This window comes from Protopterus annectens, chromosome 3.part0 (genome assembly GCF_019279795.1).
Source record: "Protopterus annectens isolate FY-2018-M chromosome 3.part0, PAN1.0, whole genome shotgun sequence".
NCBI lineage: Eukaryota > Metazoa > Chordata > Ceratodontiformes > Protopteridae > Protopterus > Protopterus annectens.
In genome coordinates, this window is record NC_056731.1 from 1,109,340,310 (window position 1) to 1,109,353,620 (window position 13,311).

At 42.5% G+C, this 13,311-nt stretch overlaps 1 protein-coding gene across 2 annotated transcripts in view; it reads left to right on the top strand.

Moving 5' to 3' along the window:
• LOC122796674 (tRNA selenocysteine 1-associated protein 1-like) overlaps window positions 1-13,311 on the top strand; it is a 710,917-nt gene that overhangs the window by 133,811 nt on the left and 563,795 nt on the right. The gene's annotated exons all lie outside the window — the stretch shown is intronic.

Here is a 13,311-nt window from a genome sequence, read left to right on the forward strand (position 1 = left end):
ATATTGGTCAGGGAGGAGGTTCCAGGTACTATCACTGAATCTTGCCAAGAGTCCGACCCTCCGATATTTGTTAGGGCTGATGCCCCTTCCAAGAAAAGACAAAAGACAAAGCATGTTTTGGTCTGTACTAAAAATCCTCAAAGAGAATGGCAAGAGTTTACTCTGGGCTCGTTTTCTGCCTTGATGACCCTGAAGAATGCTCAAGGGGTTTCAGTGCCTGTTAGTCCTTGAACCTCTACCTCTTCTAAATGGACTAGGGAACCTGATTTCTCAGATGACAATTCAGAGTCTGATGAGTGGTCCTTGTCATATTCTTCACAGATGCCTTCACCTTTAGCTTATGGTTCTGATGCAGAGGAGTCTGTTAGTCCTGAGTCTCCTCCTGATGACTTGTCCTTTTGGGGCACAATTGCTAGGATGATGGAATGCTTTGTGGCATTCTTCAAAAGTGTCAGATATTCAGAGGAGATATTATGGGTTGCTTCATGTGGCTACTTCTAAACCATCTGCAGTTCCTCCTGTTGACTGCCTTGTCAGACACTTATTGCTGCTTCCAAGTCACCTGATTCGCAGCCTCCTGCTCCTAAGAAAACTGATAGTTTCTATAAGGTCCCTGAGGATTCTTAATTTTTATGTGTGTCCTTCTCCTAATCCTGCTCTGGTGTCAGTCTCTTCTGCCAAACCTTATAAGCTCTTGCCCTCTTCCAAACTTTTGCCTTCTGATCAGAATAGTAGGGCAGTGGGGCAGATTGGTAAAAAGGTTTACACTGCTTCTACTTTGGACTTTAGGGCTATTAATTAGAAGACCCACATGACCAGATGTGCTCTGGCCTTGATTGCTTAGGGTTATCAGGTTATTTCTGACCTCCCTGATTCTGAAGGCAAGGCTTCTGCCTTTTTCTGTTTAAGTTCTGGTTCCCAAGTGGCTCACCACTCTATCAAATATAGCTATGGTGCTGCTAATGCATCCTTTGGAGCTGCTGCTTTTGGGTCTGTCATGAGGCATTATTCTTGGCTTCATTTTGCCTGAGAACATTAAGGCCAAGTTGGTGAATGCTGCATTGCATAATGAACATTTTTTTTGCAACTGCTGCTGACCTGTTTAAGTTTCTTCAAGAGAAAGGTGAAGCCTCACAGGACATTAAACATATTTTTGTCTCTCCTATCCCTAAGTTCCAGAGGAATTATCCTTCGAGATCTGCTTTTATTGTCAGGCAACCCCACAAGCTCCCAAGGGCAGGAAGATTGGTAGGCCTCTAAGGCATCTCAATCTTCTGTGGCCCAGAAGCCTCCTTGTATCTGATAAACCTGCTTCTCTTTGACATATTGCACCCCCTCCCCCTTAAACCAGGTTACTTTGCCCGTTCGGCTTTCCCTTTGTCTTCCAGATTGGCTTATTACTTCAGACTCTCAGGTTCTTTCCATCATCTGTCAGGGTTACTTCATGGTATGAAAGTCTCTCCCTCCTTTTTCAGGGATTCCTTAACATTCTCTAGAGCAACATCCTCATTTCCCGGAGGTCCTAGGGTCCCTGGTGAACCAAAGAACCATTCAACCCATTCCCCCTTCCCAGGTGGGAAAAGGGTTTTTATTTCAAGATGTTCCTGGTTCCTCAAAAGGAGGACACTTGGAGACCTGTTTTGGATTTCTTCCTGCTCAAGACCTTTCTCAAGGTCCCCTCTTTTTGGATGCTTATTATTCAAACCCTGTTTACCCAGGGTTTTCTGGTGTATTTGGATCTGAAAGCTGCTTACCTTCATATCCCTATTCAATATATTTTCCGGAAGCTTTTACATTTCTCTGTTTCTTCTGTTCATTTTCAGTTCTTTGAGTTGCCTTTTGGTGCCTCTACTGCCCCAAGTGTATTCACAAAATGCCTATCTCCTGTGATTACTTTCTGCAGACTCAGACATTCAGATGTTCCTTATCTAGACAACCTGTTGCTTCAGGCACCTTTGCTCCATCACCTGTTACAGGATCTGGAGTTCACCATCTCCATTCTTCAAAGTCTGGGGTTCACTATCAACTTCCAAAAGTCCATTCTGACTTTCTCAGGGTCATGTGTATCTGGGATGCAGGACTCAAACGGTGTCAATGCTGGCTTCTTTTCCACCTGTAAAGGTTTTGTCATTGGCCACTTTTTTTCAGTATCTTCTTCTGACTGTCATTCCAGCCAGAGTTTCTTCAGACCCTAGGATTCCTGGTGTCTTCTATTCCAATGCTCCCTCTTGCCAGACTGCATATGCAGAAGCTTCAGTGGTACAAGTTGGTTTGGATAGCATTGCCACCCTCTGGATTTCAATGTACTTCTCCTTCCTTGTCTAAAGAAGGAATGTAAGTGGTGGATTCAGCAGTTTGCTGTCAACCCAGGCCTGCCCTTTCAGCCTCTGTTTATAGATGCTTCAAACATGGGTTGAGGGGCTTCTTGTGGTCACTTGATGGGGGGGGGAGGGGCAGAGACCCTAAACTTTCAGAAGTCCGATCAAATCAACATTAAAGAGATGAGAGCTCTGATTTTGGCACTTTGGCTTTTCATCCCATGTTCTGTACAGCCCCTTAAGGGTATGCACAGACAACACTGCAGTGATGGGGTATATCAACAAGCAGGGAGGCACAAAATTTTACCTTCTCAAGCCTGAAGAGCCTTCCTGCGGAGGGGTGGTTCTCAGTTGTCAGTTAACTCTTCAGGTGGTGTACATTCCTTCAGAGCACAATCTCTAGAGGCAGAGTCTCTGAGCAGATCCAAAACACAGGCTCATGAATGCATGTTTCACAGAGACATGTTTCTGGGCATAGTCCATCAGGGGGTATTCATTAGAGAGATATTTTTGCCTCCCCTCTGAACAGGCAGCTCCCTCTCTTCTGTTCCACAATGCCATGCCATTTGGTGTGAAAGATGGATACTCTTTCTTTTCCTTGGAAGGAGATGTTTCTTTATTCTTTTCCTCCTCTTTCTCTGCTTCCAGGAGTCCTGCAGAAAATTCAGCTGGACTCCCCAAAATCTTGCTAGTGACTCCCTTTTGGCCAAGACACACTGGATGTTCTTCGTCTTCCATTGCTGCAGTCCTGACTATTGGGTATAGTCCGCGTCCAGTCGGCCCGAATACCAGAGTATAAGGCTGACGTCGGTCAGGGCGCATTAGACTGACGTCAGTACGTCAGGGTACTAATGCGCATGACCGGCGTCATATCCTCAGTCTTTTTTGCCGCATGGTCCGATGCAGAAGCAATTTTGCGAGTGCAGGTTGGCGTACTGAAATATTTCCGAAACCGGAGTTTCAGACCGAAACAGAGTTGGCTAAGTACCCCGTTGGGGAACATTTTGGTTTTTTCTTGCCTCAGTATTTTACCGGATGTCAGAAAAAGTGAATAACTGTATTTCTTGTGGGAAACAGATACCTCATAGGGATTATCATACCTTGTGTATACCTTGTTTAGGGCCTGAGCACGACGTTGTTGGTTGCCGCTCTTGTGCTAGGTTTAACAAACGCACTATTAAGAGGAGGTTAGACTGTGCCAGGTTAGTGTTTGGGAAGCGTTGCAATTATAAAATGCCGCCGGATGCTCCGACGCCCGCTTCCTCCAAGAAGCGCAAGGATAAAACAGTGAAGCCTAGGGTTGAGGAACCGGCAGTCCCGGACGTCGGTTCTTTAGAAGGCTCAGTGGAGCCGGAGGTTTTGCCAGGAGTTTCCATGGAGTCCCAGGCAGAAACTATACTCTTACAGGATGTGCCTTCTCAAGAGGTAGGCCAGGCTGAGGGGGCTTCTCAGGTGACTGTTCTTCCCTCTCTTCCCAAGGTAGTTAGAGCCTCTCCTTCTGTTGCCAAAGCTTCTTTAAGAGGTAGGCCTAGTTCAGCTTCAGTGGGGGCTTCTCCTAGCATTTCGGGTTCTGTACCTAAGAAACATATGCTTAAAATGGCACCACTCTTCAGGTGGTGTACATTCCTTCAGAGCACAATCTCTAGAGGCAGAGTCTCTGAGCAGATCCAAAACACAGGCTCATGAATGCATGTTTCACAGAGACATGTTTCTGGGCATAGTCCATCAGGGGGTATTCATTAGAGAGATATTTTTGCCTCCCCTCTGAACAGGCAGCTCCCTCTCTTCTGTTCCACAATGCCATGCCATTTGGTGTGAAAGATGGATACTCTTTCTTTTCCTTGGAAGGAGATGTTTCTTTATTCTTTTCCTCCTCTTTCTCTGCTTCCAGGAGTCCTGCAGAAAATTCAGCTGGACTCCCCAAAATCTTGCTAGTGACTCCCTTTTGGCCAAGACACACTGGTTTCCCCTCTTAATGCATGTGACCAGGGGCAATCACCAAAAGTTGCCTTACCGGTTGGACCTCCTCACACAAGACAAGGGGCCTCTCATCCATCCTCACTTGTCCACCCTTCAACTGACACTGTGGTTGATGAGGTTTTGATCCCTTTCAGGCACCTTTTTTCTGAGGACATACTCAGAGTTTTAGAGGAGGCAAGGAAACTCTCAGCCAGAAAATCTTACATGTCCGAATGGAAAAGATTTTCTGTCTGCTGCCATGCTCGTAACCAGGACCCTTTTTCAGTGGAGATCCCTTTGGCTCTCTCTTATTTGTGTGAGTTGCTGCAGTCTCGCTTCACCTATTCTTCTATGAAGGCCGATTTGTCAGCCATCTCTGCTTGTTGACCTTGAATCCTCCCTTTGGCTTCTTGTTTTGAGGTCAGTTTCTTAAAGGCCTCCTGCATCTTAGGCCTCTAAGGAAACCTATTCCTCCTCTTTGGGACCTTAATTTTGCTTTGGAAAAAATTGACTGAGGCTCCTTTTGAGCTTGCATATTCTGCTTCTGTGCAACATTGTACTTTGAAGACTTTGTTGCTGCCTCTTACTTTTGCTTGGCGGGTTTATGAGCTCCAGGCCGTTGTGGCTATTTCTTCTTTTTGTACTAATTCTTCTTTTATGCCCAAGGTAGTAAATGAGTTGTCCTTGAGTCAGTCAGTACAACTCCCTTCCTTTTTCCCTTCTCTTTAGTCTGCTAGTGAGACGGTCTTGCATACCTTGGATTTGCAGAGACAGCTGAGGTACTACTTGGACAAAATTAAGGCCATTCATAAGTCTGACTAGCTTTTTGTTTCCTTTCATCCCATGACATTGGGTTTTGCTGTTTCTAAGCAAACCATCTCCTCCTGGATATCCAAGTCCATTTCCTTTTGTTATTTTTTATGTCAAATCTTTGTTTACTTCTGTTAGAGCTCATTCCACTAGGGCTACTGCCTCTTCTGGTGTGTTTTACAAGGGTTGGACACCAGTTCCATCCTTGAAGCTGCTACTTGGTCTTCAGTGAATACCTTTAAGAGTTATAAGCTGGGTGTGGTTTCTAGGGTCAGGGCAGGTTTTGCTAGAACCATTTTGTATGGGTCTGTTGAGGGTTGTTCTCACCCTTCCACCTCCCATTCTGTTTCTTGAGCTTTTTTACTCTCTCTATAGTAAAGAGTACTGCAAAAGTACAGTTGTGCAAAATCATCTTACCACAACAGTGGATGTTCTTCTCTTTACTGTTGCAGTATTTACTCCCGCCCTCCAACCCCCTCTTATTTGTTCTGTTTTTTTGTTTTGGATTCCCTTCTGGCTGAGGGTCTCCACTTTTTCTTCTGAATTTTCTCCCTCTGCATGTCCATGGATTCCTTTGTCCTGTGGAGATTGTTCTGTAGTGGGGCAATTAAGTTTTGATTAACTGCATCCGTACGTCACTTTGTGACGTACGGCACATACAAGTTCATGAGACTTTGGTATACTGGCCAAATGTTGGGCAGCCCTGTGCATAGAGCTCTATAGGTAAGAATACTGCAACAGTGAAGAGAAGGATGTTTACTGTTATGGTAAGATTTTACACAACTGTACTTTCTGTCAGTAGGGATGACTGCAATTAGTGGTACAGAGAATATTTTTGTGAAGGCTGGAATTTATCACAGTAAACTTGCAAAAGAACCAAAGTATTGGAAGCAAATAGCTATAGAGAGAAAAGAAATAAAATGGGAAGAGGCCAAGAAGACATTTGGACTGCAGTCTTGAGACTGCTTTCCATATTGGGGATTGATATCAGAGTATAGGCAGAGAGAAAGGGATAGGGGAATCCTAAGTGAAAAACATGCTCTGGTAGAGTTTTTAGTTGAGTGTAGAACAAAAGTTACTGTTAAAGAGATAATTAGTAGGACATATTAAAAAAAATGTACAGTAACTATAAGAAACAATCAGTGAAGATTAGATTGGGAATAGAGATTTGATGAGGAATTTGCAAAGAAACAGTGGATATATATGTATGGCTTCCAAATATGCAACAAAATCCTAGAATTTGGATTTTTGCGTGGAAGTGTTTGCATAGGCATTTTTATATCCCAAGCAGATTCCATAGAATTTTTCCTAGTTAGTTGGCAAATGTTGGAAGTGTGGTAGAAAAGAGGTAACTGAGAACATATGTCTTGGGAATATAATGAGTTGGCAAACTTTAATATTTCCCCACAGAGTGCAGCATCAGAAATATTGGGTGAGCAACTTAAGGAAATTATTATTTTGAGCTGGGATACAGGATCTGAACTGTGTAGACTTCGTAAGGCCTTGTTAAGTTAATTCTGGTGGCTGCCAAAAAACAGTTGCTAGAAAATGGAAATCCATGTTTAAACCAACTAAATTTGAAGTAGTAGATGTTGCAATAGTGGTAAAAGAACTGTAAGTGGGATCTTTAGAAAAGGGTATGAACAAATTACATAGAAAAATGGAAGTTGTGGGAACAATACATACAGAATAATATTTTGGAGGAGGAATGAAGTTTAAGGGAAAGCAGTAGTTCATCAGTTTATCTAGTACTGGATTGATGATTGTATCAAAGAATATCCTCGCTACTGCCCGTCACCACAGACGTCCCACAAGAGTCCATTCTAGGACCCCTCCTATTCTCCATTTTCACCAGTAATCTTCATAGCATCTGTCAAGATGCAGCTGTCATACAATATGCTGATAACTCATCACTAGTCTGTACAGTCAGAGATCCCCAGGAACTCCACACCAATACTCAAAAAATTTTTCACACTATCGAAACCTGGTTTCTTAACAAAAGCCTAATACTAAATCCAAAAAAAAAAAAACGAACTACTGCTATTTAGTCCAAACAAATCAACCACAATACCCAGTCCATTTAATATTGTGTGCAGGTATGGGACTATTATCTCCTCAGACACTCATACTAAACTACTAGGTGTGATCATTGATAATAATCTCAAATTCGATCTACATATAAATCAAACCATTAAAAACATCTACAAAAAAAAAATGGGCAGTCTATATAAAAATAAACCATTTCTAACCCAAGCTGCCAGGATAACGATTGCTCTAACTCACCTCCTCTCTACTCTATTCTACGCCTCACCCATTTTCACCACTTTACCCAAAACAGAAATGGCCAAGCTCAACACTTGCTACAATCAAATTGCCAAATTTACCACTGGTGCACCCTACCGATTCCAGACAACTTGACTGGCTTGATTTTCCCAATCTGCTAACCTTCCATCGGCTTTCCTTTGCACACAGACTAATACTACTTCCAGATAAAACCCCAGTACTGGCCAACCTATTAACATTACAAATAACCCTAGATAACTACATTCTAGTGATTAAAACACTGATCAAGGCTACCAAGAGTAAAAACACAGCAGGGGACTCCCTCTTCCCTAATTATATAGGTAAAACTTGGAACTCCCTGCCCTCAGCTATTACCTCAACAGATTCAAAGGTTGCGTTTAAGACTCCTCAAAGACCATCTAAAACACACGTGTGGATATGCTTATGTTCATCCCCAGGCTAAACTCGCCAGTCATACCATCCTTCTTCCCTAATCTAATCGTCTTTGTTTCTGAACTTTACCACTAAGAGGAACTGCAGCTTTTTATTTCTAGCCTCCTCATTGTCTCTCTTCTAAACCTTTACCACTAAGAGGAACTGCAGCTTTTTATTTCTAGCCTCCTCATTGTCTCTCTTCTAAACCTTTACCACTAAGAGGAATTGCAGCTTTTTATTTCTAGCCTCCTCATTGTCTCTCTTCTAAACCTGGCCTGTCAGATTGTATCTATACATACTGTGGCACTAAAACCCTGATGGGCTCAGTTTTTCTATAGACTTTTTGTCCCCTTCTTTACATTTGTTTTTGTACTTAGTGCAGATAACTCACCACTCAACTCTGTTGTTTTACCCACTTCAATAATCCTGTCCCTGCCAAACTTGTACTCACACTATCTGTATAAAATTGCAAAATATGCAAACTTTCTCACATATGTAGCTTATCCTGCTCGGCTTCTTGCTTATGTACTGTCTCATTCTTACTGTATAAAATAATAAAATATGCTTTTATACTATGTATCTAATGTTAAAGTTTTGTGCTTATATACTGTCCATGTAAATATGAATGCTACTGTTATACTCATGATAATTGACTGTAATTGATTTGCGGAGGTTTTTCTCCCCAGGCTTCCGCTGAAAATGGATATGAATCCAGTCGGACTCCCCTGGTCAACACATGTAAATAAAATAAGTAATGTCTGTAACTGTGAAGATTTTAACCTGGTTTGTTTTCTTTTATACAAATGTATGTTTGCCTATCTCTTAAGTGATACTTAAATAAAGGTGTTAAAAAAATCCATTACAGATGTGCCACACCATCAGCAAAGGGAGGCATCAGCTGTGATTAAGAAACTGCTTACAAAATTAGTCATCAGCGATGATCCTGGGGTGTATTCTGGATGCTTTAGTGCCCAAGAAAAACAAGGAACTCAAGCCTATTTTTGACTTAAGCGAGTTTAAATGTAGTCATCAGGCAAACCATGTTTTGGGTACTACTGTGCGCTCCATTCTACTCCTGCTGAGAAAGGACAATTGGATGTGCTCAGTAGCCATCAAGGATGCATACTACCATGTAAAGATAGCAAGGCATTCCAAGAGGTTATTGCACTTCAGACTGGGAGGCAGTCACTAACAGATGTTCTTCGTGTTTCACTGTTGCAGTCATCACATTTGGGTTATCTGCTTGCAGTAGTCCTCATTCGACCTGATTATCAAAGTCTTGGGTCCTGCGTCAGTTGCTGTCTCATCTTCCATGATGTCTGGTAGTCAGGGGTATAAAGCATGCAGCTGATGCCATTACATCAGTCTTTCTTGCCGTTCGGTGCCCGAAAGGGGAATGGATACTGCACTCCTTAGATGTGCACAGACAACTTAGATTTTACTTGGACAGGACTAAACCTCTCAGGAAATCTGAACAGCTGCTGGTGGCATTTGCTGCAGGGGCAGAGGGGAAGGCCATTTCAAAGCAAACCATTTCTAAATGGATAGGCCATTGCATTAATTTCTGCTATAAGCACCATGGAAAACCTGTACCACAGGGGTTAAGACCACACTCAACCAGGGCTGCATCTACCTTTACAGCCCTTCTCAGAGGTGTCCTTACCAGGGGCATCCTAGAAGCTGCTATCTGGAGTTCTGTTCATACTTTCACCAAGCATTACTATTTGCAAATTTTCTCTAAATCCAGGGCTGGTTTTGCTACTGCAGTCTTGCAGGGCCTTATAGCTGGTCCTAATGCTATCTAAATTCCTCCTCCCATCCTAGCTTTAGGAATCTACCCAAATGTGATGACTGCAACACTGAAACACGAAGAACATAGTACAGTTGTGTACATTTACCATAAATGTAGATGTTTGAGTGTATTGACTGTTGTAGTCCTGGTTACCTTCCCTCCAGCCTCCGACTTCTTTTGGCTATTCCTCTATCCCTCTTTATTATGCTTAAAAGCTTTTTGGTGTATTTGCTTTTTTGTTGGAGGTATAACCTTGTGTGTGTATGTGTGTGTATATATATATATATATATATATATATATATATATATATATATATATATATTTAATTGCTTCCCATTATGGGGACACCTGACATCTGGGGCAAGAAAAACTGATGTAATGGCGTCTGCTGCATGCTTTATACCCCTGACTACCTGATGTCCTGGAAGATGAGATGGCAACCGATGCAGGACCCAAGACTTTGATAATCAGGCCGACCTGAGGGCTACTGCAAGCAGATAACCCAAATGTGATGACTTGAACATCTACACTTATGGTAAGTGTACACAACTGTACTTTTTGAGCACTGCCCTTTGGCCTCACCACAGTCCCCTGGGTGTTCACCGAATGCATGGCAATGGTAGTACTTTGGCTCGGGCTGTAGAGATTTTGGGTCTTTTCATACATGGACAACTGTCTTCTTACAGTGACTTCAGGGCCATCACTGGTTCAGGCGAAAGACTGTTTGCTCCATATGTGCTTCTCCTTGGACATTGCAGTCAGTTTTGACAAATCCCACCTGAAACCTGTTCAAACTGTATAATTTATAAGTTGCCATTGGGACGTGACCAGTCAGCCAGACTGTGCCCCCCTCGTGGTTTTGTCTCTTCAGGGCCACAGAATCCTCCTTTTCACTACTCCTGCTTCCTGGATTTTCCATTTTTTTGGACTTTTGGCTGTTGCAGTCTCTCTTGTCTCAGTGGCTTGCTTCTACATGAGGGTTTTTCATTGGACTCTTAACATCCAGGAGTCTGTGTAAACTCACCTGTTGAATTTCCCTGTTTGTCTTACCTGAATTTATCGTAACCACACATTGTAGCAGCTGATGTCTATTTCCACACAGGACACTGGTTTGCCCTTCTGCAGCCCACAACTGTGGTGATCACGGATACTACCCTACAGGGGGTGGGGGTCATTAGGACAGAGGTACCTGCTCCAAGTTAGATGCCCATCTGCACATCATTGTTTGAGAGCAGTCCTCCTAACATTGAAGGCGTCTCAAGTGTTTCTCCAAAGGTGTGATCTCAGTCAGACAGACAAACATCATGGTGGACTGGTATGTCAACAAACAAGGGGAAATCCAATTTTGTCCTCTGTCAAAAGGCCATGAGGGAGTGATACAGGGTGGTAATCTTGTAGTGCTTTCTTTTGGCAATGCATATCCTGGAGCAATCCATAATTCTAGTGTATTAATTGAGCAGGAGCATTCTGGTGCCTCACAAGTGGTCTCGGTCTGTCAGTGGCTGCGCAGATTTTCAGCCTCTGGACCAAGCTGTACTGCCATATGTTTGACTCCTTACAACAAATGCAGCAGCTTCCTTGGTCTGATGTCTCCCAGGTGACGATCACTGAGAAACACACTACTTCAGTCTTGGCCTCCGGGTCTCCTCAATGCCTACATTCCATCTCCCTTAATAATCAAGTTTTTTACAGAAAGCAGCTTGTTGCAATGTGACCTGAATTCTCATAGCCCTTTTCTGTCCCAAACAAGTTTGTTTTCCCTTCCTGTGGCCTCCTCTAGTGTGCCCTCCATGGACTCTGGATCCCATTCTGGGATCTAGTTTCACAGTCTTTGAGGCAGCCTCACCAAGAAGTGAAATCCATCAGGCTGACCGTTTGATTCCCCCACTTCCAAAAATGACCATAGATTCCCAGGCTGTCTGATAGAATTGTTCATATTGTCTCTCTCTCACAAGCCTTCCACCAGAACTGTTTATGGTAGTAAGTGGAAAAAATACTATTTAGGCCACATCGAAAGGTTTGGACCCCTTTTTTGCTTCTTTAAATGTGAGTTGGGATTTTTTTTAGCTAGCTGGCCTTTTTCCAATGTGGGGCTAGCTACTGTACTGTTAAGGATTAGCTGGTGGCCATTTCTGATTCACACGTGGGTCAAGGTCCCCTCCCTATTGTTTCTTTCAAAATATCCAAAGCCTTTTTCAAATGTACCTTCTTTTTCAGATTTCCTCTGAGGCACGTGGTTCCACCTTGGGTCCTTTATCCTTCAAGATTTGACCAGAGCCCTCCTTTCTGCCTGCTGCTGCTGTAGATTTGAAACTTTTGTCCTGGAGAACTTTTTTCTTGGTTGCAGTGATTTCTGAGTTTCAGGCTTCGTCCTGGAATCCTCCTAACCTTATTTTTCACAAAGTCGGGATTTCTTTGTGCACCAGTCCATGCTCTCTACTTAAGCTGGTCTTTGAATCAAATCTGAACCTATCTATTTAGTTGCCAGTTTTTTTCCCCAAATTTCAGTAATAAGGTTGAATACATGTTTCACTGCTTGGACCTTCATTGAAAATTGAGATTTTATGTGGACAGGACAAACATTTCAGAAAATTTGATTTGCCTTTTTTTTTGTTCCTCCCTTTTTGGCCTTTTCGTGGGCTAGGTTTGGAAAACTAATATCTAAGGTCATTTAGACTGGATGTCTTTCTGAGTGTATTTCCTTCATTTATACTACTAATGGTTTATCATTACCTATCAAACCAAAAACCCATTCTACTAAGGCAGTATCTACTTCAGCAGCTTCCTTTGGCCATGATTTCTTAGATGATATTTGTGGAGCAGCTACCTGGTGGAATACTCATACTTTTGTGTGCCATTATAAACATGACATTCAGTCCAAATCTAGGGTTTCTTTTGGTGTCACCATTTTGTAGAATATTATCTCATGACATCACCCATTTAGTCTGGCTAGGGACTCTGTCCCACAGGTTGATGTGGACAGAATATACAACATTGGATACAAAAGTTATGTACTTACCATAATGTTAGCTCCATGTTGTCTTCTTTAGTCCATGTCCACTACCCCTCTCTCCGTTCCTCCCTCCATCTCCCTTCCATATTGTCACTTATATTTTCTGGCTGTTAGTGGATGTTGCAGGCCAGTCTGAAGTCTGTTGTTGAGACTATTTTTTTGGTTTTGGCCACATTTTTCCTTTAAAGGACACTTTAGGTACAAGACAGATATAGGGAGGGCAGACTCTATCTGAGGAGAATAAGCTATGCAGAGCAGTATGGGAGGGGAGTTGGAGCTTTGGAGCCTAGATTCTGAAGTGATGGCCTCTAATCTGATAGCTCACAGGTTGCAACGAATGGAAGAAGGCAACACAGATATAGTATTAACTTTCATTTTTGTGCCAATTCACTTGGGTAGGATTAAGGTTATGACCTGATAATGAGCTCTGTCGTAGAGTCACTTTGTATCCATTTTGGCTGTGAGCATTTCACTTAACCAGACAGTGCTCCTTGTCCTCTATCGAAAAGGGCCTTAGTTCAGTTTAACAAAATGGTTAATAAAATATATCATTGATTTTTAATGTATATGTTTTTGTTTTTGTTAAGAAAATTCAGAAGCCACAATTTTGATTTGGAGTTGAAATATTTAGAGTCGGTGACTGCTTGATGCAATGTATGGAGAACAGCTTTTTATTTATATTTTACATTGTTTAAAACTA